At 34.1% G+C, this 15,437-nt stretch overlaps 1 long non-coding RNA gene and 1 pseudogene across 1 annotated transcript; both read left to right on the top strand.

Annotated features, from left to right (window-relative positions):
• The first annotated feature begins 5 nt into the window (after positions 1-5).
• Positions 6-4,234, top strand: LOC110719763 (annotated as a pseudogene).
• Positions 4,235-5,372: 1,138 nt separating this feature from the next.
• Positions 5,373-6,615, top strand: LOC110719764. Its single transcript, XR_002511164.1, has 3 exons — positions 5,373-5,386; positions 5,481-5,528; positions 6,503-6,615. It is a non-coding gene; the product is annotated as an uncharacterized LOC110719764 (long non-coding RNA).
• The last annotated feature ends 8,822 nt before the right edge of the window (positions 6,616-15,437 follow it).

The following is a 15,437-nucleotide window of genomic DNA, read 5'->3' as shown; positions in this document are numbered from 1 at the left end:
GCAAGAAATATTACATTGACTCGTTTTTCTTAAATTTGAAACGACTTCCTATGGTAAGAACTCGGTAACTATTGAGACTTTGAGCCATTGATTGTTTCAATATGATTTAAGTACAACATAAAATTTTGTATGCAGGTGGGTGTAATTCTCATTCCTAGGGAATATATAATGGGGAAGGTGGATCACAGAGCTTACAAAACATTGGTGATACTTATATGTGCTTCCGTCTGTATCCTGGTAATCGGATGTATTTGCATATTGATATTGACTAATGGAGTATCAAAGGAAATGAAACTAAGAGAAGAACTGATAAACCAACTAGATGCAAGAAGACGGGCAGAAGCATCAAGCAATTACAAAAGCCAGTTTTTAGCAAACATGAGGCAAGTTATTAGTACTTGTATTTGAAGCCTTCTTATTTCACTGCAAAGTTTCTATGTCAAATGTGCTGCCATTACTTGACTTAAATTGTATAGTATTTTGTAACATGTAAGAGTCTTTGTGGTTGTTGAATTGTTTATTTTGGAAATTAAAAGTTTGATTTTGCGTGTAAACAGCCATGAGCTGCGAACCCCTATGGCTGCAGTGATTGGGTTGCTGGACATTCTAATTTCTGATGATTGTCTCACAAATGAGCAACATGCAACTGTTTCTCAGATTCGAAAGTGTTCAAATGCACTTCTCCGTCTTCTTAACAACATTTTGGACCTCAGTAAGGTAACTGACATTCAAGCAGATTGCCTATCTGATGGTTGAAATCTATTTATGTATATATAGCGTTTATCTCAGAGACTGAACTGTCCTAGATATTCTGAAAATATAGAATATTTTTAAAGTTTGTTCAGGATGTAATCCATGATGCTTGAGCCCAAATTCTGAAAAATTTGTAATTTTGTAAAAACAGGTTGAATCTGGGAAACTGGTGCTCGAAGAAGCAGAATTCAATTTGGGCAGAGAACTTGAAGGACTTATTGACATATTTTCAGTTCAGTGTATCAACCACCACGTAGAGACTCTTTTAGATCTCTCAGGTATGAATGTACAACTAGTTAATCATCCCTTTGTGATATAAGCTATTATAGTAAAATGTGTTGCGTACTTTCATATACAGTTATATTTACTGTCAGTATAATCTTTCAGAACACCCTGATTTTTTCTGAAGGATACCTTGTTTTACCTATTGCTTTTCAGATGACATGCCTAAGTTGCTTCGAGGAGATTCTGCTTCGAGCAGTTCAAATAATTCGCAAATCTTATCAGTAATTCTATCAAGTTCACAACATGTTAGTACAATTTTGTTTTATGATGATATTAATATCTCATTTAATCAGAGGGGTAATATTTCTACAGATCAGATGCAACAGTAATACAACTCAATTGTTTTTTCCCTTGCAGCTGGCTACATAATCTTAAGAGGATGGTGCGAAAAACCCGGTACTTGCAGCAACACAGGAAGGCTTTCCTTCAATCAAGGCTCTTCTCCAATGATGAAGTCAAAGCAACTGGGATCTTTCATGAAAAACCCGTACAGAAAAGAAAACAAAGTGCGACTTTGGTTTGAATAGAGGACACTGGCTGCGGTTTGTACCCAATAATCTACTTGAAAGTTTAGATCATTCTACTTCTAATTTCACTATATGTTACTCATCTTTATCTTACTAACCGCGTTTATTTAACTCTCCTTTGATCAGGTATCAATCCAAATAAATGGGAGTCTGTATTTGAAAGCTTTGAGCAAGCTGACCCATCAACTACAAGAATGTGAGCATTTTACCTGATCCTCCTACTGACTCTTGACATTTTATTATCTGTATGATACTACATAATTTCATGTTACCATTTTAACTGTCAAGTCTCTAATGTAGAACATTGGTTTTCTTTTTGTTCTCTTATTTAGGCATGGTGGCACTGGTCTGGGCCTTTGCATTGTACGAACCTTGGTGAGTGCTCCTGTCCCTCTTCCCTCTGCTCCCCTGTCCGAAATTTAGCCAAGCCATGAAGAGAAAGAAAATGACTTTCTGAGAACATTAGTGACTTTTACAAATCTCTGTGTTTTACTTTATGAGATGCTGTAAAGATTAAAAATGCAACCTCGGTATTCTTTTGTACCCACCCACCCTCCTGATGACTTATAACCATATGACAGGTTCGTAAGATGGAGGAGATATAAAGATAGTTGAGAAGAATGGGCCTGGGACATTGATGCAGATATCCTTGCTTCTTGGCACTGCCTCAAATATTCCTGAACAGCATATTCAAGTAGAACTAGCTGACCATAACCTGATGGTCAGTATTCCTAGACTTTAATGTTGTTTTTAATCGAGTTAAGTATTTTAATGATAATAAAGCCATAATTGATCATACTATACACTTTTTAAGATGGCTTTTCTTTTATAAATGGAATTATGCTGAATGTAGATTTCCATGAAAAATTGAAAATTTTCTGAATGTAGGTACTACTTGCACTAAGTGGCAGTACAGGAAGGCTAATTATGTCCCAGTGGCTAGATGAAAAGGGGGTTTCTACGTTACAAGCATCTGATTGGAATGAACTAACACAGATGCTTAGAAGGATTTTTAAAGACAAAGGTCCACCTGATGACAATTTCATTGACATACAAAACCAGATAGAGCTATTCACTGCTAAGGATGTTAAACGGTCACAGATTATCATAGTCGTTGATATTGGTTTGCTTGACTTAAGTACCAAATATCTGGAAGGAGCAGCTGAACTGCCTCAATAGATATGCAGACAAAGCAAAGTTTGCATGGATATTAAATCATGATACACCTAGTTCAATCAAGAAAGAGCTTCGAAGAAAGAGGCACTTTTTGATGGTTAACAGACCTTTATACAAGTCAAAAATGATTCAGATTTTGGAAGCTGTCATTAAGCAAAGGGATATTGAAGTACAGCTAAAAAGTGAAAGTGCTTCCGATTCAACAGAAGGGGAAATGCATGAATGTCTCGAGGTGGATCCAATTCATTATGATGCCTCTAGCTCTGAGGATTCTGATAAAGGAGACATTGGACATTTGAGATCCGGAAGTGCAAGTCAAAATGAGGCAACGAAAAGGGAGAGAGGTGTAAAACCATCATTCTCACAATTATCAGCAGCAAACAACTATCTGCTTGAGTTTGATGAAGATGGCTTTCCTGAAGGTAACCGTGACAGTCAGAGAGATTTTGACGACAACAGAAACACTTTGATCAGCAGTAGTTCTGAAGAAAGGAAGGATGTGCATTTTGCAAAGAATTCGAGTGAACAGAAATCTCTAGAAGGAATTAAGATCCTCCTTGCAGAAGATACACCAGTTCTTCAGAGAGTGGCTACAATAATGCTGGAAAAAGTAGGAGCTAGAGTGATGGCTGTCGGAGATGGATTACAAGCAGTAAACACTCTCAAATCCTCTCTAAATGCAGAAGGATGCTGCACAACATCTCCCTTGCCAGAAGGAGCAGGAAGTATAACTCCAACTCTAAGCCGGAACTTCCCTCCTTTTGACTTAATTCTGATGGACTGTCAGGTAATACACTTCATTGAACTATACTGGTTATCCAATGTATTCAGTAATAGTTAATAAGTTCCTGATTTCCTACAATACACTGTCTTGTGACTATGCAGATGCCACAGATGGATGGCTATGAAGCAACGAAAGAGATTCGAAGATTGGAATCAGGAACAAGTGTCCACATTCCAATTGTTGCACTGACAGCCCATGCAATGTCGTCTGATGAGGCCAAATGCTTGGAGGTGGGTATGGATGCTTATTTGACAAAGCCAATTGATTACAAGCTTATGGTGTCTACCATTCTATCACTAACCCGCAAAGCGGCTTGAGCTTTTTTTTTTTGTACTCCATCATTTCTGAATCGCGTTAGCCTATAGCAAGCACAGGTTTATACAGTCATACTAGTAAAATAATAACAGTAGTGACTGAGCTTATTAACATGTTTTGTAGAAAGCAAAAGTTGTACATAATTGATCCTTCATACATCCTGTAAATTTTGTAACTGTAATGTGATATACTGGTAAAGTATGCATTACTAGCACAGTTGAATATTAACTGATATAAAATGTAAATAATGCATTTGACCTGTATACATATGTAATCTCATTTCAGTACCTTGTTTGCATTTATGAGAAGTGTGTAGGCCTTTAATTGAGGAATATCTTGATTGGATTGTGGGTCGGGTCGCAACCCATTAGATACTGGCCCATTTTATTATTAAGGGTAAATTAAAGATTCTATAACTCTAAAGTGAGTACAAATTTGAATTACAGTTACAAATTGAACTATATATGTATTGTTTGATTCCTTACCACTTTACCACGAAAGGAAAATGTTTAGCACCTAAGAAAGTTCTTTTTTTTTACCATTGAAAAAAATGTTTATTACCATTTAAAATACCAATTAAAGGAAAATGAAAAAAAAAATAATTTTTATTGTTTGCCTTAATGTGCAGTTTCACACTAGTTATTAAATAGGCATATCAATGGTTTGAAAATCATTTTCATTGCAGGAACGGATATGATGCGTTGATTGCGGACTATGTCACAATTTTTCCAATGTAAAATTAATTTCGAAGTCTTGTAGAAAATTATACTCGTACTTGATAACACTTTTACATTTTTAGATAGTCAAGAGTAAAATAGTAAAGGATTAGAGCCATTAGAGGAGAGACATGAATATTTTCACTGTATCTTTGAATAGGAAGTAACTTTTGAGTGAAACAAGAGAGATAAGGTTCAATGCAAAGTGATTTGGGGTTGGAATGTTTTATTTGCCCAAGATTGTGGTTTTTCGAAGCCCATTATCAATACAAACGATTTCGGTTTGGTCTTGAAAATTTACAATATAGCCCAACCGAAATGATGCAGCTTGGTTTTTTTAATTATTTATGGCTAGACTCTAGTCTAGGCATCATCCCCTACACCCCTCTCTAAACACATCGTTTAACACCCCTTCCCCCATCTACCTACTTTCATAGTTTCTGCAGTACTATACCCTCACAAAATGCAGCATACTATTACTCCCTAAAATCCTAAAAAAAATTCAGTAACTTCCTCTACCCCACAAATATATATACCCAAAAAAAAAAAAAAAAAAAATATCTTGTTCTCTCTTTATTTTCCCTTTCCATTATCTCTCTCATCTAAGCTTTAAAACTTCAACCATGGCGGACATTAGAGACGAAGTCAAACAACCGAAGCAAATTTCACCGAAAAAAGTAGCGAAAATCAAAAGAGTAAGTATAAATGTTCATATAAATTTTTTATTTTTTTTAAAAAAAAAAAAAAAAAAAAACTAATTTTTTGAGAATTTATTTGTGATTGTGTTTCAGGAAACAAATTGATAGTTTAATAACAGAAAATGTATATATGTAAGTATTTATGTTAATAATTCATCAATTTCAAAGTGATTATTTCGAATAATTAGTAAAATTAACATCTACTTGCTTCAATTTCATTTTTCAGTTTGGAGAAATCTATTTCAGAGAACAGAAACAACGATTCTTCAAAAATGTAAGTATATTACTCAAACTTCTTAAATTTACAAGAATTTATTAAAAAAAATTTATTAAATGGTTTATAATGTAAAAATTGAGATGATGGTGAAACACCTCTACAAAAAAACCGGCGAACAAAAATCTCCTATTGTAGATCCAACACTTTCAAAGATATACAAGCGTTAAGGCTGCAGATGTAAAAATAGTGTCTCGGATGCTTAGGTAAACTGAACAATTATAAAGCACTATATGTTCATTTTCATATCATATTATGAAAATATTCACATGTTTACCTATAATTACATGTTAATATGTATTTATTAACATATTCAGATTTGATTTTTTTTTTTATTTTAAATATGTGTTATTGATTTGTATAAAACATTATGAACGCATGCATACAAAACTTGGTAATACATTCAAATGTTTTTTTAATAGTTTATATATGTGCATTTACATTTATTAATATGTTCATTATTTTTTAAATATTATGAGCATTTTTACATACATATATGAACATTTTTAAATGCATAATAAACAAAGCTAGATTATAGTTTTATACCATTTTAAGTGAAACATTTGATGGAATTTAGAGATGGATATGCTATTCATATTTTATAATTCATATATGAGCATCTACCTGTAAAAAAATATGCCATTTATATTAAAAAATAATGTTCATTTGTAGATACATATATGAACATATATGAAATACATACTGAACATTTTTTTTTTTCTTCATATAAATTGATATAATCTATATTGTAGTGATGTGTCATTTAAAGTGGCAATGAGGATTACACAAATTGTGAAGTTTACATTATGAAACACATGAAAACATTCACTGGTGATCAAAATAAAAAATGGATTTGTGACTTAAACCCAAACAATGTTAGTCCATCAAATGATCATTTACTTAAAATATATCGTTCATTTATATATTATTAAATAACAATTAATATTATATTATATATTCATTTTTATCAACAGGTAGACCAAATCAGGAAGCTGAGGATGCAATACACAACTCAACTAATGCTTTTGAAGAAAACACTGAATGTAGGATCAACAAAAGATTATCAAGAAAAATTACAAAAGAGTAGTATTACATATTCATTTATAAATTTATATATGTTCATTTATACAAAGATATATGTTCTTATATGTGTTCAATAGAACTTATAGATTTTACTCGCTTAAGAGTCTTTATTTGGTATTTCTATTTTTTTTAATAGAATTTGATATTTCTTTTTTTAATATTGTATGTTAAACAGCTAGTATTTCTTTTTTTAACATATTTAACAACTCGGTGTTTTGTATCTATGAAATGTTCATTTGCAAATAATTTACATCACTAACAATATTAAGGTTGAAAGAAAACATTGCTTAATAGAAACACAACCTTAGATCCATTACATGATAAAAAATATAAAATGCAGTCTCATGAAAGTAATAATTTAAAAGCTATGGTTTCCTAATGTACTCCCTCATTTACCATTACTAGTGAACCTCTTAGCTACATTTGTATCAAAAAAGACTAAGAACTTATCATACTTAATAGAAGTATGTCCTAAACCACCTCGAACACTTCTTAGAACTAACACTAGTAGTAGCTTGAACAGTTCTTGAAACACTTGTAGTAGCTTGAACATTTGTTGAAGCACTAGCTAGAAGCAGCGTGAACATTCCTTGAAACAATAAGAGTATCTTGAGCATTTCTACTATCGGCTGCAATAATTATAATAAACAAATATAATATCAATAATGTTCAATTATATTATTATTATATTAAAAAACATATATATCTACATAAATGATCATTTATCATTACATAACTGAACATCTTTATAACTCTACACATTAACATATAATAAAATTTGTTCACTATTTAAAAGGCATATGAACAAATACAAACCAATGATTATCATTAAAATAGACATATACACATATATATTGAAAATACAACAAAATTAACATAAAATTTATGTAACTTAGAAGTGTGTGATTTGTTCTTCTACTAGTAATTTCCATGGAAATTCAATCAACAAAAATTTCATTGATTGAATTTCCCATCAATTTTTGTCCCTCTTAAATTTTTTTAGTCTCTAATTCTACTTTGTCTTTCTAATTGACAGTTATCATAAGCATAGCTGCTTTCTTTTTCTTTCCCTAATCAAAAAAATTTCTTAAAGTAGTTTTATTTTTATTTTATTTTTATTTTAACTTTATTAATGTTCATTTTCATATTGATAAATGTTCATTTCCATATTGATACAAGATCACTTTATTTTATATATATTTATTGCGATATTGATACATACATGGTTTATGTTCGTTTTCGTATTAATAAATGTTCGTTTTCGTATTAATAAATATTCATTTTTTATTTTGATAAGTTTATTATTTCAATTTTGATAGACATTCATTCACGTTTTGTAAATAATGTGTATTGATTGTTACAAATACGTACTCTTTTTTATGTATAGTATGGAGTAGTAGGTAATTAAGTATATGTAGTACTTACTACTTAGCCTGCCTGTATCATTTGTATGTCACACCTAAGATAAAAGTATATTTTATGCAAGCAGTAAGATACTAAAAAATTTGAGTAGAGCTTTATATGTTTAACCACATATATTTTTTAATGCTCATTAATTTTATGCCATGTTCATTATCATTCCAATATAAGTTCATTTATATGTGAGTAGATGCTCATTATATAATATGTTGATCACTTTAGTTTCTATACTCTTTTAGGTTCATTTTTATGTATATATTGTTTTTTTTAATAGTTTTTCATGTGTTATTTTTTCCTATCATATATATATAGCGTCTAATGTTCATATTTATTATATTTAAACTACTTATAAATAAATTTGATGTTCTTATCAAAGCCTTTTGCTTATTCTCATGTAGATACATAGCCAGGATATTAATAGATGTAGATTTCGATTTTTTTAGTAGATGTTTATACATATAGTATTGCAATTGTTCAATCCCATAATTTAAATGCACGGTCAAGATGTTTGTTAGTTTTTGTTTTAATTTCAGGATATTTTAATAAATGTTCATTCTTGTATTGAAATATGCTCATCTAGAAATGGATGCATGTTCATTGTCATATTTATACATGTACATCAAGTTATGGATATATTGACAATATAGTGAAATCAATAGCTACAGGAGAACAAACTCATATTGCACAACCTATAGTGTTTACTTGATGAACTACAATACATTCTTTTTGTTGAATGTTCATTTTCATTTTGATAAATGTTCATTTATATATTAGTATATGATCATTATTCGCATATTAATAGACGATCATTAGATTTCTGATAAATGTCCACACTTTTTCCATCTTCGATCTTTATATATTTTCTACATATTTAATAAGGAATTTCAAAACAATTTGATTTTCTATAGCTTTTCATGAAAATGATAAAAAAAATGTTCATTTATATATTATTTGATGTTCATTTTCATATGTATAAATATTATATACTTTATATACTCCACAAATTTTTAATATATGTTTATTTTTCACATAAGCCTCAATAATTATCCTCAAACTCCTTTAATAATACAAAAAAGATAACTTTTATAAATTTTTAATCATCTATGAAAATAATTAAATGTTCTATCAAACCATAATTAAATGTTCAATTACAAAATATTATACGTTCATTTATGTTTGTCTTTCATTCATGAACAAATTCATTATACAGTACGGTACGGTGTTTCTGGTATCTTTTCTTCAGCTTTAGTCTTCATAATTTTCTCTCTCTTTCTTAATACTCTACAATCCTCTAAGCTTCATTCTTCATCTTTTTCTTCTCCCTCTCTATTACTTTCATATTTGGCATCAACTACAAAGTAAATTAAAAATTGGAACAATAAGTAATCCACAACTTTAGTTGCGTCGTCATCGCCTCCACCACAACAGTAAACTAGCATATATAATTCCAGATCTTCATCCCACAAAAAAAATCAGGAAATATTGGATCAAATTATTTTTATAATTTTTGTGTTAGTTTCTTGATATGGCTTGCCTGTTTGATTAAGCTCGTTATTTTCTTGTTGAACTAATTGATCGTAAGTTACGGCAATCAATTTTTGATCAAATCAATACACAATAATCTCTGCAATTCATAAATATATCTAAAGCATGCAAATGTAGCAATTCTACCGAAAGTTATTTTGTGATCGACGGAGAAGTAGAAATGGCAGAGAGATCAACAAAGATGTAAGATGGAGATCAAGTTAGATTGTCCTGTAGTTTGAAGGTGAAAGAAATTAAAAACAATAGTGATGCGGCGTCGTTTGCAAGGGGGTGCAGGGATTTCATCCTAGACTAGAGTCTAGGTAAAAATTTGTGTGGTTTTTTTACACCGGTGGGCTTATCACGTGCCTACACATGTATTGGACATTACACCATGGCCATGCCGACGTACGTGTCTAACACACGACATAAAGTGTCCAATTATATTGCACTTAATGGGCATGAAGACACATACTAAGTAGAGGACACATCACACTATAACTATATAAGCTACGTTATAATCACTTACCCCTTACAGATTTGGATGTTTCCCAAACTAAGCTCTATTTGTAAAGTATTTTGCAAAATGGTTGCGTGGCAAAACTATTTACCAACCTAAGTTTCAGGGATAAAACACTGTCTCGTTTTATACCCTGTTTTTTTGAAAATACAGCGTTTTATACCCTGCTTTTTTGAAAAAAAAAAATTCAATGTTTTACCTGTTGACTTTTTTTTTAAAATAAATTTCGTAATTTATAGTTTTAAAAAAAAAAAACAAAGACCCTAAAACGCTGCCTGAGACAGCGTTTATTGTTCTTAATGAAACGCTGCCTGAGGCAGCGTTTATTGTTCAACATGAGGCAGCGTTTCTTGCGAGCTTTTTTTTTTTTTAATAGCGAGCTTCTTCCTTATTTTATAACAGCGAGCTTCTTTCTCCCTGCATTCCTACACTTCCATTCCCTCACTTAATCTCTCTCTCTCCAAGAACCTTCTGCTTCTCCGTTCAGGCCGCCACCTCCACCGCCGTCTCACTCTGACGACCGGCCGCTGGAAGCCCTGAAAACCTAGCCTCACTTCAACCCGAATTTGGTATGTACTCAATCTCTCTTTGGTTTTTAAAATTCTAGGGTTTATGTTTTGGTTTTTAATTTTATGGAATTGTGGTTAAAATCTTGATAATGTTGAATTGTTTGTATTGATAATGTTGAATTGTTAGTGTTGGTAATGTTGAATTGTTAGTGTTTGTAATTGTTGAATTGTTAGTGTTGGTAATTGTTGAATTGTTAGTGTTGATAATAGTTTAGATAATGTTGAATTGTTAGTGTTGGTAATTGTTGATAATGGTTGATAATTGTTAGTTTTTGAGTGATTATGATAACCTACATTATTATTTATTAATGGTGATTTAGTGATACTAAGTTGTTGTAAATTGAAAAGTATGTCTACATTGGTGTTTAATTATGACAATTTAGGGATGATTTAGTGCCTTTAAGTGTAATGTGTTTTGGTTTTTATGTAGAATATGGCTGCACAAAATGTAGTTTTGTTATGCCGGTGGGGAGGTGAAATTCTGTTCGATGGACCCCGTGTCGAGTATAGTGGAGGAAATATGGAACCACTAACACTTGAACCGAACATGACTTTCAATGATTCGGTGAACGAGGTTCATAGTAGTATAGGTTCAAACCCAAGGAATGTTGAACTAAACATTAAAATGAGGTTTGAGACTGGCAATGGGGTTCAAGTGTTACCTGTTTCTACGAATAAACATTTGAAAGCTTTGAGGAGCGTTGTTGCAATGAAGGGTGTTCCCACTAAGATCTATGTAGAAATGGTGCCTATATGTACCCAACAAAGTACTCGGGCAGAACAACAATCTACATATATTTCCGGTTACAACACAGAGCCCTTCCAAGTGCCCTCACACGACATTCCATCAACTGGATAAGGGATGGGATCTTTCAGTCGAATGTTGCACGACGATCAATTTCACATGTCGTTTAGTTCTCATATAGCTTCACCTGTACATGGGGGGGGGGCATATGTGGCAATGACCGGCCAACCTGGGCCTTCGAAATCAAACACCATCACACCTTCACCGATGCAATTGCATAGTTATTCTCCTATGCATGATGATGTTCAAGCATCGCCGTCTCAACTTGTGCCAAATCATCTTGAAACTATTGTCAATAACGAATTGTGTGTATATGATGTGTATACAAATGATGAGGCCAAGAGCGGAGAGAAGGAAGATGGACTTCTAAACATGGATGGTGAACCTGCACACATGGAAGTTAGCGAGCCCCTGGTTAGAACTCATGTACCTTGGTTCAGTTAGGTAAACGAGAACTATGAAGTTGATCAGTATTGGGGGGCTGAATCGGGTAGCCATACATCGTTTGTTCCCGGGGGAGAATTTGAGAAAAGCATGTATTTTGAAAGTAAGAAACTGCTTCAAGAAAGGGTGAAGATGTATTCTATACAGAAGAATCAATTCTACACCACAGTGACATCGAATGAGAGTGTTCTTCATTTGCGGTGCAAGAAGAAATATGGTTGGATGCTACGGGGTACCAAATCAAGTGAGCACTCGCGTGGCTTTACCCTGGTCACATACAAAGGCCCGCACCGGGAGAACTATGTCACTGAAGTATTATCTACTGATCACCCACACTTGGATTCATCCATAATATCATAGTATATGAAGTCCTTTGTGCGAAAAGATCCGTCCTTGAAAGTTGAATTCATACAGGAACTCATCTCCAAGCAATTTCATTTCGATGTTCCGTATCGAAGAGCATGGTATGCCAAGGAGAAAGCTATAGCTGAAATATTTGGGGATTGGAAGAGTTCTTACGGCAGACTTCCGCACTTCATGCAAGCACTGAAACAGTCAAACTCGGGAACCGTTGTCGTATGGAAACACAAAGCTCTGGTGGATGGTGTATACTACAGCAACATGGAAGTGTTTAAACGAGTGTTTCGGGCCTTCGGTCCTTGTATCGACAGTTTTAAACATTGTATGTCTGTTATCTGTATCGATGGGATGCACTTGTACGGGAAGTATAAAGGAACATTGCTGGTTGCTACAAGTGTGGATGCAAGCTTCCAAGTATTTCCGCTAGCATTTGCGTTGAAGGGGAAAACACTTCCAGCTGGTCTTGGTTCCTAGGCTGCACTCGGGTTCATGTCACGCAATGAGATGGCCTCTGTGTTATATCTGATCGACATCCTGGGATCATTGCAGCAATGAATGATCCTAACGCACTACTAGAAAACAGTCAATGAATGACGGAAAAAATCCGTTGGAAAACCCTGAAATTCCGTCGGAAAGCACCGTCGCATTACACTTTGTAGGAATTTCGCGATATTCCGTCGGAAAGGTCTATTCCAACGGATTATGTTCTGTCGGGGCTTTTGTTGACTTTAAGTAAAAATCCGTCGGTGGGGGAGATGTTCCGACGGAATTTTCCGTCGGAGGAGGTACATTCCGACGGAAAATTCCGTCGGAAAAGTAAATAAAAAAAATAAAAAAAAAGCACCACTTTCCCCACCCAGATCCACCCCCGCCACCAACCCACCCTCTACCCCCCTACCCACCCATACCCCCCTGCCCCCATAATAACCCATGACTGCCCACCCACACCACCAGTCCCCCTAACCCATACCACTAGCCCACACCACAAGCACCAGCCCAGATTCACCTCGCCACCCACTCCACCTCGCCACCCCCACAACACAGATCTACCAAGTCCTTCCCACCACCACCACAACAAACCAAATCGAAAAAAACGAAAAAAAATCCGAAAAAAAATCCGAAACAATAACCAAAAAATTGAAATAAACAATTTATAAACTTACATTACAATTTCATTACAAAATTACCAAAAAATCGAAAAAAATAATTTATAAACTTACATTACCAAAAAATCGAAAAACCAGATCTAAAAACGTACATTGCAAAATTAATAAACTTACATTACAATTTCATCAAAAATATAATTATAATCATAAATTTTGTGAAAAATAAACCTAGATCTACAAACTAACCAATATTTAACCTATATTTTCGGCCTTCTACGGTGCTTGACGGTGGACGACCGGTGAACGGTGCTCCCACGATGCTGACGATGCTTGACAGTGCTCGATCTACCTGTTGCGGTTGTGTTTGTAGATGTTAAAGGAGAAGAGGAGAGGAGAGAGAAAGAGAAAGGGGAAAGAGAAGAGGAGAAGAGGCGGTGAGGGAAAGATGCGAGGAGAGAGAAAAAGAAAGGGGGAAAAGAAGTGGAGCAGAGAAAGGGGGAAAGGAAGAAGACGAACAGAGATGAGGAAAGAAGAGGAAACAGAAAGAAAAGAGAAAGAGAAGAGGAAAGAGAAAGAAAAGGCTTCGGGAAAAGAGAGGAGGAAAGATAAAAAGAAAAAGAAGAGAGAGAGAATAGAGAAAAAGATCCGGTTTTTTTTTTTTTTTTTTATATTTAGTTTTTTTCTTTTTTTTTTAATAGTCATAATTCCGTCGAAAATGCATAAAATCCATCGGAAAGGTAAATTTCCGACGGAATATTCCGTCGAAAATTTTCGAAGGATTTTATTTCCGTCGGAAAATAACTGTTTCGACAGAATAATCCGTCGGAAATTTCCGACGGATTTTATTTCCATCGAAAAATTAAGTTTCCGACGGAATATTCCGTCGGAGATCCCAAAATTCCAACGGATTTGTATTCCGTAGGAAATCCGTCGTAAATTTCCAACGGAATTAAAATCCGTCGGAATCTACGACGGAAAAACATGTCCGTCGGAAATGGCCCGTCGTAAATTGGCCTATTTCTAGTAGTGACGTTTGATTCACCGAGCCGCGAGCCTATCACAGGTTTTGTGTTCGCCACATAGCTTCTAACTTGAAAACTCACGTGAGAAGCAACGACATGAGAGATATGTTCAAGGCTGCGGCGTACCAAAGGTAGGAAAGAAAACTTTAAGCTGATTTGTGTTTCATCGGTGAGGCTTGTACCAAGGCCATGGAGTACATTGTTCAAGTCCCGTTCACTATGTGGTCTCTCTTTCACGACGTTGGTCGCATATATGGGATATGTACTACAAACTTCTCTGAAACATTTAACAATGTGTTGAAGGGAGCTCGGTTTCTACCGGTCATGTCCCTTGTCGAGTTAACTTTCCACAGAGTTAACAGGTATTTCACTTTGAGAAGGGAGTCTTCTGAGGCAAGGTCTGAACAGGGACTTGCATACCCCCCCAAGATCACTGCCATTCCGGAGAAGAACACCGCAAAAGCCAGATATCACAGAGTGGATGCGTATAATCACCGATTGCATATTTACCAAGTTACAACAGAAAGGGGAGAACGACTTGGTAGTAAAGGAGGCCATAAACATAATATTAATTTTCAGTTGAGAACGTGTACATGCAACAAACCAAAGATATTCCACCTCCCCTGTTCTCATGTTCTAGTAGTCTGTGCGACGTATTCACTATTAGAGCGGTCGTGGGTGGATCTTGTGATGCAATCGGAGGCCTCCATAAACCTCACTTACTTCGATTTTGTCTTATACTACTACCCTAAACATTTAAAATGAGGGTCACCGTTGCCCTCGGTATATGTAGCATAGTTTTATTTTCGATTCAAATGTTGTTACTCATACAACTACAAGGTTCAAATAACTTTTAAATAATACACCATACTACTTTGTAAAAGATTGTAAATGTTCGTTTTTTTTATATGAACATAATCTACTACTCCATATTATTCATCATTACTCTTATTGTATCCGTTTTATCTATATCCTTATCTGTATCCATTTTAATGCAACCTAACATATAATAAAAAAAAATTTAAAGCACAATTAAATATATTTATATTCACACTTT

Source organism: Chenopodium quinoa, unplaced genomic scaffold, assembly GCF_001683475.1.
Source record: "Chenopodium quinoa cultivar QQ74 unplaced genomic scaffold, ASM168347v1, whole genome shotgun sequence".
Classification (NCBI taxonomy): Eukaryota; Viridiplantae; Streptophyta; class Magnoliopsida; order Caryophyllales; family Amaranthaceae; genus Chenopodium; species Chenopodium quinoa.
Note: the sequence above shows the minus strand (reverse complement) of the source record. Positions and strands in the feature narration are given on the sequence as shown.